The following is a 12,256-nucleotide window of genomic DNA, read 5'->3' on the forward strand; positions in this document are numbered from 1 at the left end:
CCACTCTGTCGCCCCCACCGTAAATACCATGACAACCAGTGACGGTCACTGAGCTATCCCTGCCATGTCCACACCCACCTGCAGAGCTGCTGCTAAAGCTCTCTCGCTAGCCACACCTGCATGGTGCTAGGAGCAATAGGTAGTTGAGGTTTACATGCTTTCAAGCCCAGAGGCTACTTCAAAATAAGAGTTCCTGTTGTAATTACATGACTATCATCTTGAAGGTATGTACAGCCCACAGGGATTTGACCATATATACGGTATTAACCGTTTTATTTGTGTTAACCATTTTAAGTGACTAATCATACTGCTGATTAGGTTCATTGGGGAGAGGCTTACGCACAGTCAACAACACAAGCAGATACAAACACAAGCTGACATACAGATAAGACTAAAACCACTCAGTCATTCACACATACAGTCAGCCACCAATTGTGCAAGCTCTCCCACTTAAAAAGATGAGAGAGGCCTGTAATTTTCATCATATGTACACTTCAACTATGACAGACAAAATTTTAAAAAAAATCCTGAAAATCACATTGTAGGATTTTTTATGAATTTATTTGCAAATGATGGTGGAAAATAAGTATTTGGTCAATAACAAAAGTTTATCTCAATACTTTGTTATATACCCTTTGTTGGCAATGACAGAGGTCAAACGTTTTCTGTAAGTCTTCACAAAGTTTTCACACACTGTTGCTGGTATTTAGGCCCATTCCTCCATGCAGATCTCCTCTAGAGCAGTGATGTTTTGGGGCTGTTGCTGGGCAACACGGACTTTCAACTCCCTCCAAAGATTTTCTATGGGGTTGAGATCTGGAGACTGGCTAGGCCACTCCAGGATCTTGAAATGCTTCTTACGAAGCCACTCCTTCGTTGCCCTGGCGGTGTGTTTGGGATCATTGTCATGCTGAATGACCCAGCCACGTTTCATCTTCAATGCCCTTGCTGATGGAAGGAGGTTTTCACTCAAAATCTCACGATACATGGCCCCATTCATTCTTTCCTTTACACGGATCAGTCGTCCTGGTTCCTTTGCAGAAAAGCAACCCCAAAGCATGATGTTTCAACCCCCATGATTCACAGTAGGTATGGTGTTCTTTGGATGCAACTCAGCATTCTTTGTCCTCCAAACACGACTAGTTGAGTTTTTACCAAAAAGTTATATTTTGGTTTCATCTGACCATATGACATTCTCCCAATCTTCTTCTGGATCATCCAAATGCTCTCTAGCAAACTTCAGACGGGCCTGGACATGTACTGGCTTAAGCAGGGGGACACGTCTGGCACTGCATGATTTGAGTCCCTGGCGGCGTAGTGTGTTACTGATGGTAGGCTTTGTTACTTTGGTCCCGGCTCTCTGCAGGTCATTCACTAGGTCCCCCCGTGTGGTTCTGGGATTTTTGCTCACCGTTCTTGTGATGATTTTGACCCCACGGGGTGAGATCTTGCGTGGAGCCCCAGATCGAGGGAGATTATCAGTGGTCTTGTATGTCTTCCATTTCCTAATAATTGCTCCCACAGTTGATTTCTTCAAACCAAGCTGCTTACCTATTGCAGATTCAGTCTTCCCAGCCTGGTGCAGGTCTACAATTTTGTTTCTGGTGTCCTTTGACAGCTCTTTGGTCTTGGCCATAGTGGAGTTTGGAGTGTGCCTGTCTGAGGTTGTGGACAGGTGTCTTTTATACTGATAACAAGTTCAAACAGGTGCCATTAATACAGGTAACGAGTGGAGGACAGAGGAGCCTCTTAAAGAAGAAGTTAGAGGTCTGTGAGAGCCAGAAATCTTGCTTGTTTGTAGGTGACCAAATACTTATTTTCCACCATAATTTGCAAATTAATTAATTAAAAATCCTCAATGTGATTTTGTGGATTTTTTTTCTAATTTTGTCTGTCATAGTTGAAGTGTACCTATGATGAAAATTACAGGCCTCTCATCTTTTTAAGTGGGAGAACTTGCACAATTGGTGGCTGACTAAATACGTTTTTGCCCCACTGTATACAGTGCCTTCAGAAAGTATTGCAGCCTGAATTCCAAATGGATTTTTTAGTTTTTTCTCACCAATCTACACACAATAGCCCATAATGACAAGGTGAAAACATGTTTTTAGATATTTTTTCAAATGAATTGTAAATGAAATAGAAATATCTAATTTACATAAGTATTCACACCCTTGAGTCAATACATGTTAGAATCACCTTTTGCAGGGATTACACCTGTGAGTCTTTCTGGGTACGTCTCTAAGAGTTTTGCGCATCTGTATTGTACAATATTTGCACATTAATTCTTCAAGCTCTGTCAAGTTGCTTGTTGATCATAGCTAGACAGCCATTTTTAAGTCTTGCCATAGATTTTCAAGCCGATTTAAGTCAAAACTGTAACTACGCCACTCCGGAACATTCAATGTTGTCTTGGTAAGAAACTCCAGTGTATATTTGGCCTTGTGTTTTAGGTTATTTGAAAATATATATTTAACCATTATTTAACTAGGCAAGTCAGTTAAGAACAAATTCCTACCCCGGACGCAGCCATGTTATTGGGTCAATTGTGTTCCGCCCTATGGGACTCCCAATCACGGCCAGATGTGATACAGACTGGATCTGAACCAGGGACTGTTGCGACACATCTTGCACTGAGATGCAGTGCCTTAGACCGCTGTGCCACTCACGCAGCCATGTTATTGTCCTGCTAAAAGGTGAATTTGTCCCAGTGTCTTTTGGAAAGCAGACTGAACCTGTTTTTTTTCTATAGGATTTTGCATGTGCTTAGCTCTATTCTGTTTCTTTTCATCCCAAAAGCTCCCAAGTCCTTGCTGATAACAAGCAAACCTATGACATGATGCAGCCACCACTATGCTTGAAAATATGAAGAGTGGTGCTCAGTGACGTGTTGGATTTGCTCGAAACATAATACTTTGTATTCAGGACAAAAAGGGAATTGCTTTGCCAAATTCTTTTCAGTATTACTTCAGTGCCTTGTAAACAGGGTGCATGTTTTGGAACATTCTGTACAGGATTCCTTCTTTTCAATCTGTCATTTAGGTTCGTATTGTAGAGTAACTACAATGTTGCTCCATCCTCAGTTTTCTCCTGTCACAGCCATTAAACTCTAACTAGCCTCATGGTGAGATCCCTGAGTGGTTTCCTTCCTCTCCGGAAACTGAGTTAGGAAGGACGCTTGTATCTTTGTAGTGACTGGGTGTATTGATACACCATCCAAAGTGTAATTAGTAAGTTCACCACAAAGGGATATTCAAGGCCTTTTCTTTCTTTTCTTTTTTACCCATCTACCAATAGGAGCCCTTCTTTGCAAGGCAATGGAAAACCTCCCTGCTGTTTATGGTTGAATCTTTTTTTTTATTCACTCCTCAACTGAGGTACCTTACAGATACTTGTATGTGTGGGGTACAGAGACGAGGTAGTCATTCAAACATGTTAAACAGTATTATTGCACACAGAGTGAGTCCATGCAACTTCCTGTATTATGTGACTTGTTAGGCACATTTTAACTTCTGAACTTATTCAAATTTGCCATAACAAAGAGGTTGTATACTTATTGACTCAAAACATTTCAGCTTTACATTTTTTATTCATTTCTAAAAATATCAGAAAACGTCATTCCACTTTTATATTTTGGGGTATTTATTGTGTTTAGGCCAGTGACAAAAAATCCAAATGTAATACATTTTAAATTCAGCCTGTAACACAACAAACTGGAAAAAGTCCAGGGGTGTGAATACTTTCTGAAGGTACATACACCCTCTCCCACACATACACGGGTACATACACACTCTCCCACGCATACACGGGTACATACACACTCTCCCACGCATACACGGGTACATACACACACTCCCACGCATACACGGGTGCATACACACTCTCCCACGCATACACGGGTACATACACACTCTCCCACGCATACACGGGTACACACACTCTCCCACGCATACACGGGTACACACACACTCTCCCACGCATACACGGGTACACACACACTCTCCCACACATACACGGGTACACACACTCTCCCACACATACACGGGTACACACACTCTCCCACACATACACAGGTACACACACACACGGGTACATACACACTCTCCCACACATACACGGGTACATACACACTCTCCCACACATACACGGGTTCACACAATGTTCTTGGTCAATTCAAAAAGAGCCCTTACTAAGATGGCCTGCTGCCTCCTTCTGCCTGTTAAGGGATACTGCATCATTCTGAAGCCCAGACATTATGCATGCATAGGACAAACTGAAGGCTGCCTCTTCTGTGTCTAATGATGACCACTTGATAGCTGAGAGTAATATGGCTTAACATAACTAAACCGACTGCTAGTAAGAGTTTAGGAACTCTGAAAAAAAAATCTGACATTAGTCCTGGCTGCAGTAGTTATTAGCCAAATGTGACATTCTGGCCCTCACCCCAGTGTTCCAACCAGTTTAGAATGTGTGCTGTTGTGTAATCCTATGATGATGTTATGTTGTTCTTATCTGACACCATGACATTGATCTGGGAAGGTCTCAGATCAGTGTAACTGACTCCATTACTATGTCTAATTTCTGTGTGGAATTTTTGTTGGTTTCAAGTAAGTGTCTACCTGACATACACGCCTACTTTAAGTATGTTGTGCTGAGGGCTGGCACAATTACCATATAACTGTGTAACGGACGGTTATGGATGGAGACCATCATGAAACTAAAATAACCCTCATAACCGTTTTTTACAAAAATTGTGTGTGTGTGTGCGGAAAGAATAGCTGACTGAAGATGTGTCGGCCGGTTGACCGTGGTCATTTGGCTGACCAAAAACCATCATCCAAAATTCCATGACCATCCCAGCCATTGTTGTGTGTGTGAGCGAGCGAGAGCGAGCTGAAGAAAGAAATGTGATTCTCTTAGTTTGATTTTCAGGAAGAGCCCTCATAACAAAGACACATGTCACATGGCTGTAAATAATTGATAACACACACGTCCATGCTTGCGTGCCTTTTCCCATTGTTGGACATACAGTACCTTTCCTGTAGTGCACCATAAACCTCAGCTACAGTACAGTGCTATCTTTAAGTTTTGGTAGTCATGCACATTCACACACCTACTATAAATACCTGCATGTGCTATTCAAATCTTACTGTTTGTTAGTCATGTCTCTTACACATGCACATTCTGAGGGATTCAAATGTCTTCTTTTCCCTGATTTAGACCACACACCGTACATTATACACACCCCCTGGTCTCGGCTTGGCTGAGAGCTGTGCCTTCTGGACCCACACACACACATACATTATACACACCCCCTGGTCTCGGCTTGGCTGAGAGCTGTGCCTTCTGGACCCACACACATACGTTTCACTCTGCCTTTCTCTAGGAGCCACGTAGAAAGGCTTTCTTTATGTTACTTTTTATACAGAACACATTACCTTGACATGAACTCTATCTGTGACGACTAGTTTTGGGTGATATGACAATGGCTGAATGAATTTGCTGTGCTCAATCTGTGTTTTGCCGTTGTCGGTGAGCTAATGTGTTCCAAGATGACAGCCAATGGCGATGTATCTAGTGCTTAAAACACATCTCCACCCTGTTTCACATGGAAAGTTTCTAAATATTCCCACCACTTTTCTGGGTGGTGCTGTCCGTGCCAGAAATAGAATGTGCAATACTTCACCAAAGAGTATCAAACATAATTAACATTGTTCTAATGACTTCTATATCTTTAATTCCATTACTCCCTATCACTTTTGTAACTCTATAAATGTTTATTCAACAGTATATAAGGCCCATATGTAATGTATCAATAAAGCTAGCCCACTGATGCTCAACTTGCATCATTTTGTTTTCACACAGTAAGGACACAGTATTTCCCCTATTATGTTGTTCAATTGCAGTGTACCTTCTGGGAAGTTGACTGTGTGAAAGGTGAGATCCCTTTCCACTCTGCTGTCCCCGAGTGTATCGTTGGATAATGGATCATTAAAAAAAAATGTATTTTGAGTTTATTGGTTCTGGTTTGTAGCGTTACCTAAATGGTTACTTATGACACATACTGTATCCATTCTGTTGCATTGTTTTGGTGGTCTGCATCTCCAGCTCTTCATTAGAGTTCTCTTGTGCACAACAATAGTATTCACCGACAACAGTGTACATAGTGTTACAATCGTATTACTACTATTACCAATTGTATCCTCATTGGTGTTATGACTATCATTGGGTCAGTCAGTACTCCATCTCTATTTTAAAACTCGATCTATATGATGGACTGTTTTTATCATATGCTATTGTAAAATAAAAACAAAATGAAACAAATGTGGCTTTCTGGATCTTTTCTTAAGTGGGGTAGTAGGAGCAGCGACAACATCTTCCCTGTACTAAAGCTTTACATCTTTACCTAGATTCTGACTGACCAGTCAAACAGGTCATCTTACAGTACCATTGCCCATAAACTACAGGAGAAGAGAGATCTAACTACTAGTATTCGTGGAAAGAATGCAACAGAAATCAAGCGTTACCAGTATATTCATTCCACAACATGGAATGCATCAGACATGGACCAATCACAATGCATTCCTAGGAAGTGGCAATAAAATGCATTTCACAGATTTGACAATGTCATGTCATCCACTTAATTAATTGACAATTATTTATTGGACACTAGATATGAAAGAGACAACAACACTGTTACAAAGCTAGCATCTGTCAGTGCCGCTAAGGTTGCTTCTGCCTTTCATGGCTACTGTAGTAGGTGTCAATCTACATTACAATCTCCCCACAGCCAGGGCAGGGAAGTGAGACACAAACACAATGACATGGAGAGACCACTGGAATAGAGATGAACAGGCAATGAACAGAAGCAGTTTACCATTGAGTATTTCCATCATTAGTTTAAAAGGGATGGTTTAAGAGGATAGTTGTTGGGCTTTGACTACTAGAGGACAGATCAGGTAGGAGGCTGTCGGGTTAGCATCTCGCATACACCGATCATCATTCAGTTACCCAATCAAAGTGATTAGCCTCCTTTGAGCACACAGACCATTGAAGAATCCATCAGAATTGTGCATTGGCTCAAACCTTAACATCCTCCTTAAATTGCAGGTGCATCTCCCTTTCAGAGAAAGAGACAGAGGGCTCGTGCATCTTCTTCCCTTTCTAACCATTAGATGGGTGAATGTTCCTTTACAATTTCCTGCCTGGAATGTCCAGAGTCACAGAGAACAGAGCTGGATCATTCCAGTGGGGGTGGTAAGGGTTTTCCCTACAATCCTTCACCACACCCCAGTCTCCTCCATATTAGTTTTCACCCAGTTTGAGACAGGCCAACTTGCATATTTAGCACTGATATCATATGGCTTTATTGAAGTGATTTTGACCTTCACTCCTATGTGGAAAGGAGCTTTTCAGTATGAATTACCACTGCAATGTGATGGATCTGTAATGTACTGTAAATACTGATTTTTCTAATAAGCAGAGCAAGGCACTTCTCACTTAATAGTGCAATGCTGACTGAGAAATGCTGACAGAGAGGAAAGCATTCCTGTCTTTGTACATCCGCAAATCAGTACTCAAGACAGGCAAATGCAGAAATGCACATAAACTCCCATGCCAATCCAAGGCTCTATCTTTTCTACTGGTCACCATTTCTCCAACATCCCCCTCTGTAAGGTCCACCATCATCCCCCTCTGTAACGTCCACCATCATCCCCCTCTCCTCAGCGAAGAGCGCCGTGAGATCCACTGGGGAAACCGTTTGTGTTATACAGCAACCAGGCTGTGTCACCTACACAGGGAGAGAAAGAGGAGAGAAACGAGTTCAGAACATTCTGTTTTGACAACAACTTAAATGTTTCTAATTGATCCCATATTCTAATGTGGCCTTTCAGTACCAGGGATGGTCTTGCTCTCTCCCAGACTCTGGATCTTTCTGTCCAGGATCTTTCGCCCCCTGCTGAGTGTCTTGAGGAACTGCTCCTCCTCCTCATTGACGATATCCTTCACCATGTCATGGTCCTTCTTCAGCTCAGGGAAGTCATCACCTTGGAGAGAGGGGACAGCAGAGGAAGACAGGTAAGGGAGGATGACTAAGAGGGAGAGAGAGATATAGATAGTTAATAACATGAAGAGTAGGAGTGGGATGAGATTTCATACTAGGGACTCTACCACCACATCAACTAAGGTGGCAAAGAAGCCTCTCTGAGCACTCAGCTTCTCGTGAGAGCAACACAACTGCACACAAACAGTGGGAGAGGGTTAACATGTCCACATTAACAGACTGATGTTCAGACAAGCATAGATCAAAGACAGCCAGACAGTTAAAAGGGCACCCTCTCCCTGTGTTGTCTGGCCTGCCCTCATCACAGAGGGCGATGGTGATGGTGTGGGCGTGGTCAGCCAGGACACAGTAGGCCATGTCAATGCCATTTACGTCCTCAGCACCAACCGTTCCTGTGTAGTCCCTGGCTCCTGTGGACACACAGTCCCAAAGGAGGGAATGACTGTTTTTGTAACCAGTAGAGTGCCGTCTTCAGGTTTGAAAAGGGTACCGTACCCTGAGAGTAGAGGTCGGCCGATTATGATTTTTGTTAATGCCGATACCGATTATTGGAGGACCCCAAAAAAAAGCAGATACCGGTTATTCAGCCAATTTTTATATATATATTTGTAATGATGACAATTACAACAATACTGAATGAACAATGAACACTTTTATTTGAACTTAATATAACACATAAATAAAATCAATTTAGTCTCAAATATATAATGAAATATGTTCAATTTGGTTTAAATAATGCAAAAACACAGTGTTGGAGAAGAAAGTAAATGTGCAATATGTGCCACGTAAAAAAGCTAACGTTTAAGTGCCTTACTCAGAACATATGAAAGCTGGTGGTTCCTTTTAACATGAGTCTTCAATATTCCCAGTTAAGAAGTTTTAGGTTGTAGTTATTATAGGACTATTTCTCTCTATACCATTTGTATTTCATATACCTTGACTATTGGATGATCTTATAGGCACTTTAGTATTGCCAGCCTAATCTCGGGAGTTGATAGCCTTGAAGTCAGAAAAAGCGCTGGGCTTCATGCATTGCTAAGAGCTGCTGGCAAATGCAGGAAAGTGCTGTTTGAATTAATGCTTACGAGCCTGCTGCTGCCTACCACCGCTCAGTCAGACTGCTCTATCAAATATAAAATCATATAGTTAATTATAATAAACACACAGAAATACAAGCCTTTGGTCATTAATATGGTCAAATCCGGAAACTATCATTTCGAAAACAAAACGTTTATTCTTTCAGTGAAATACAGAACTGTTCCATATTTTATCTAACGGGTCTAAATATTGCTGTTACATTGCACAACCTTCAATGTTATGTCATAATAATAATATGTACAATTCTGGCAAATGAATTATGGTCATTGTTAGGAAGAAATGAGCTTCACACAGTTCGCAACAAGCCAGGTGGCCCAAACTGCTGCATATACACTGACTCTGCTTGCACTGAACACAAGAGGTGACAATTTCCCTAGTTAAAATTGCCTACTAACATGAAATTCTTTTAAAACATTTTAATTTTAAAAAATTACCCCCTTTTCTCCCCAATTTCGTGGTATCCAATTGTTAGTAGTTACTATCTTGTCTCATCGCTACAACTCCCGTATGGGTTCAGGAGAGACAAAGGTCGAAAGCCACGCGTCCTCCAAAACACAACCCAACCAAGCCACACTGCTTCTTATCATAGCACGCATTCAACCCGGAAGTCACCCACATGAATTTCTTTTAACTACATATGCAGGTTTAAAAATATATATACTTGTGTATTGATTTTAAGAAAGCCATTGATGTTTATGGTTAGTTACATTTGTGCAACGATTGTGCTTTATTGGCAAATGCGCTTTTGTTAAATCATCACCTGTTTTGAGAAGTTGAAGTAGGCTGTGATTTGATGATGAATTAAGAGCTTTACACAGTTCGCATTGATTATATGCAACATAGATCAAGCTAGTTAACCTCTTAATATCATAAACCATGTGTAATTATAACTAGTGATTATGTGTTTTTTATAAGATAAGTTTAATGCTAGCTAGCAACTACCTTGATCCTTGCAGCCACAAGGTCCTTTTGATGCTGCACTCGTGTAACATGTGGTCAGCCTGCCACAGTCTCCTCGTGGATTGCAATGTAATTGACCATAATCGGCATCCAAAAAGGCAGATTACAGATTGTTATGAAAACTTTAAATCGGCCCTAATTGATCGGCCAAGCCGATTAATCGGTCGACCTCTACCTGAGAGACTTATCAACCAACACATAGTGTTACTAACCACATTAACAAGAGTAGAAAGGGGTCAGGATATTTCTATCATTCAGGTAGATTTTGATACCTAATAGCCCTATTAGTTCTGCCCAGAATTTCCTACTCGTGAAACTCACTCACCAGAGGTCCAGACAGATCTGTTTACACTACAGATACGGCTCCAGCCCAGCTTCTTCGTGACCCCCGAAGTAGGTGACATACAAGCACTCAATGGGAATCCCAAACTCCTTTGTCAGCAACTCCAGGGCCATGGTACAGGCAAGGTGTTGCAGGGAGAGGAGTCAGCAGGAAAGGAAATGAGAGAAAGCAATTCATCTTTCTAACCCGCATCCACATTGACATCAAAACAAGTCAGATGACAACACAATCTAATAGGCGGTTGGTTGGTCTGCCTGGTTTACCTTAAAGTAGTCTCCGAAGGACCAGGAGCCCAGCATCTCAAAGAAGGTGTGATGGTACACGTCCTTGCCCAAATCATCCAAGTCATTGTGCTAGCCCCCAGTGCAGATCCACTTCTGTGTGTACCACCACACCTTCTTTGCTAATATGGGTGGTTGTTAATGGGGCAATTGATGGCTACAACCATCAAACTAGTAGTAGTACTTTAAAGGATAATTTTAACAAAAAAAAGCTGATTCATGTCATAAACTTATCGTATTTATAATTCAGGCAAATTATCGCGAAAGGATCTTTCTCCACATCGCCCAGCTCAAGTAGGCAGGTGTGAACACTGCACCTAATGAGCTTAAGTTCCAATTAAAATGTTATTGATCCATGCTTCCATTGCAAATGCTGAAGCAATATATTGCCATCAAATAGAAAGTGAAAAAATGGCCCTACACAACATTAATCTGCTTCTGGCAAAATTAGTAAGTTTCATCAAAATTCATGCACAAACAATGTTACAGCACATCCCTTGTCTGGGCTAATAAAATACCATTGGAATCTTCCTTCCACTAGGACATGCTTGTATAAAAATCATGTTTATGGCCGGTTTGGCCTCCTTCTTCCTGAAGACAAACAATGTATACGAAATGCTTCAGTCTGGTTTTAGACCCCATCATAGCACTGAGACGGCACTTGTGAAGGTGGTAAATTACATTTTAATGGCATCGGACCGAGGCTCTGCATCTGTCCTCGTGCTCCTAGACCTTAGTGCTGCTTTTGATACCATCGATCACCACATTCTTTTGGAGAGATTGGAAACCCAAATTGGTCTACACGGACAAGTTCTGGCCTGGTTTAGATCTTATCTGTCGGAAAGATATCAGTTTGTCTCTGTGAATGGTTTGTCCTCTGACAAATCAACTGTAAATTTCGGTGTTCCTCAAGGTTCCGTTTTAGCACCACTATTGTTTTCACTATATATTTTACCTCTTGGGGATGTTATTCGAAAACATAATGTTAAATTTCACTGCTATGCGGATGACACACAGCTGTACATTTCAATGAAACATGGTGAAGCCCCAAAATTGCCCTTGCTAGAAGCATGTGTTTCAGACATAAGGAAGTGGATGGCTGCAAACGTTCTACTTTTAAACTCGGACAAAACAGAGATGCTTGTTCTAGGTCCCAAGAAACAAAGAGATCTTCTGTTGAATCTGACAATTAATCTTAATGGTTGTATATTCATCTCAAATAAAACTGTGAAGGACCTCGGCATTACTCTGGACCCTGATCTCTCTTTTGAAGAACATATCAAGACCATTTCAAGGACAGCTTTTTTCCATCTACGTAACATTGCAAAAATCAGAAACTTTCTGTCCAAAAATGATGCAGAAAAATTAATCGATGCTTTTGTCACTTCTAGGTTAGACTACTGCAATGCTCTACTTTCCGGCTACCCGGATAAAGCACTAAATAAACTTCAGTTGGTGCTAAATACGGCTGCTAGAATCCTGACTAGAACCAAAAAATGTGATCATATT

Source organism: Oncorhynchus kisutch, linkage group LG4, assembly GCF_002021735.2.
Source record: "Oncorhynchus kisutch isolate 150728-3 linkage group LG4, Okis_V2, whole genome shotgun sequence".
In the NCBI taxonomy this organism is placed as follows: Eukaryota; Metazoa; Chordata; class Actinopteri; order Salmoniformes; family Salmonidae; genus Oncorhynchus; species Oncorhynchus kisutch.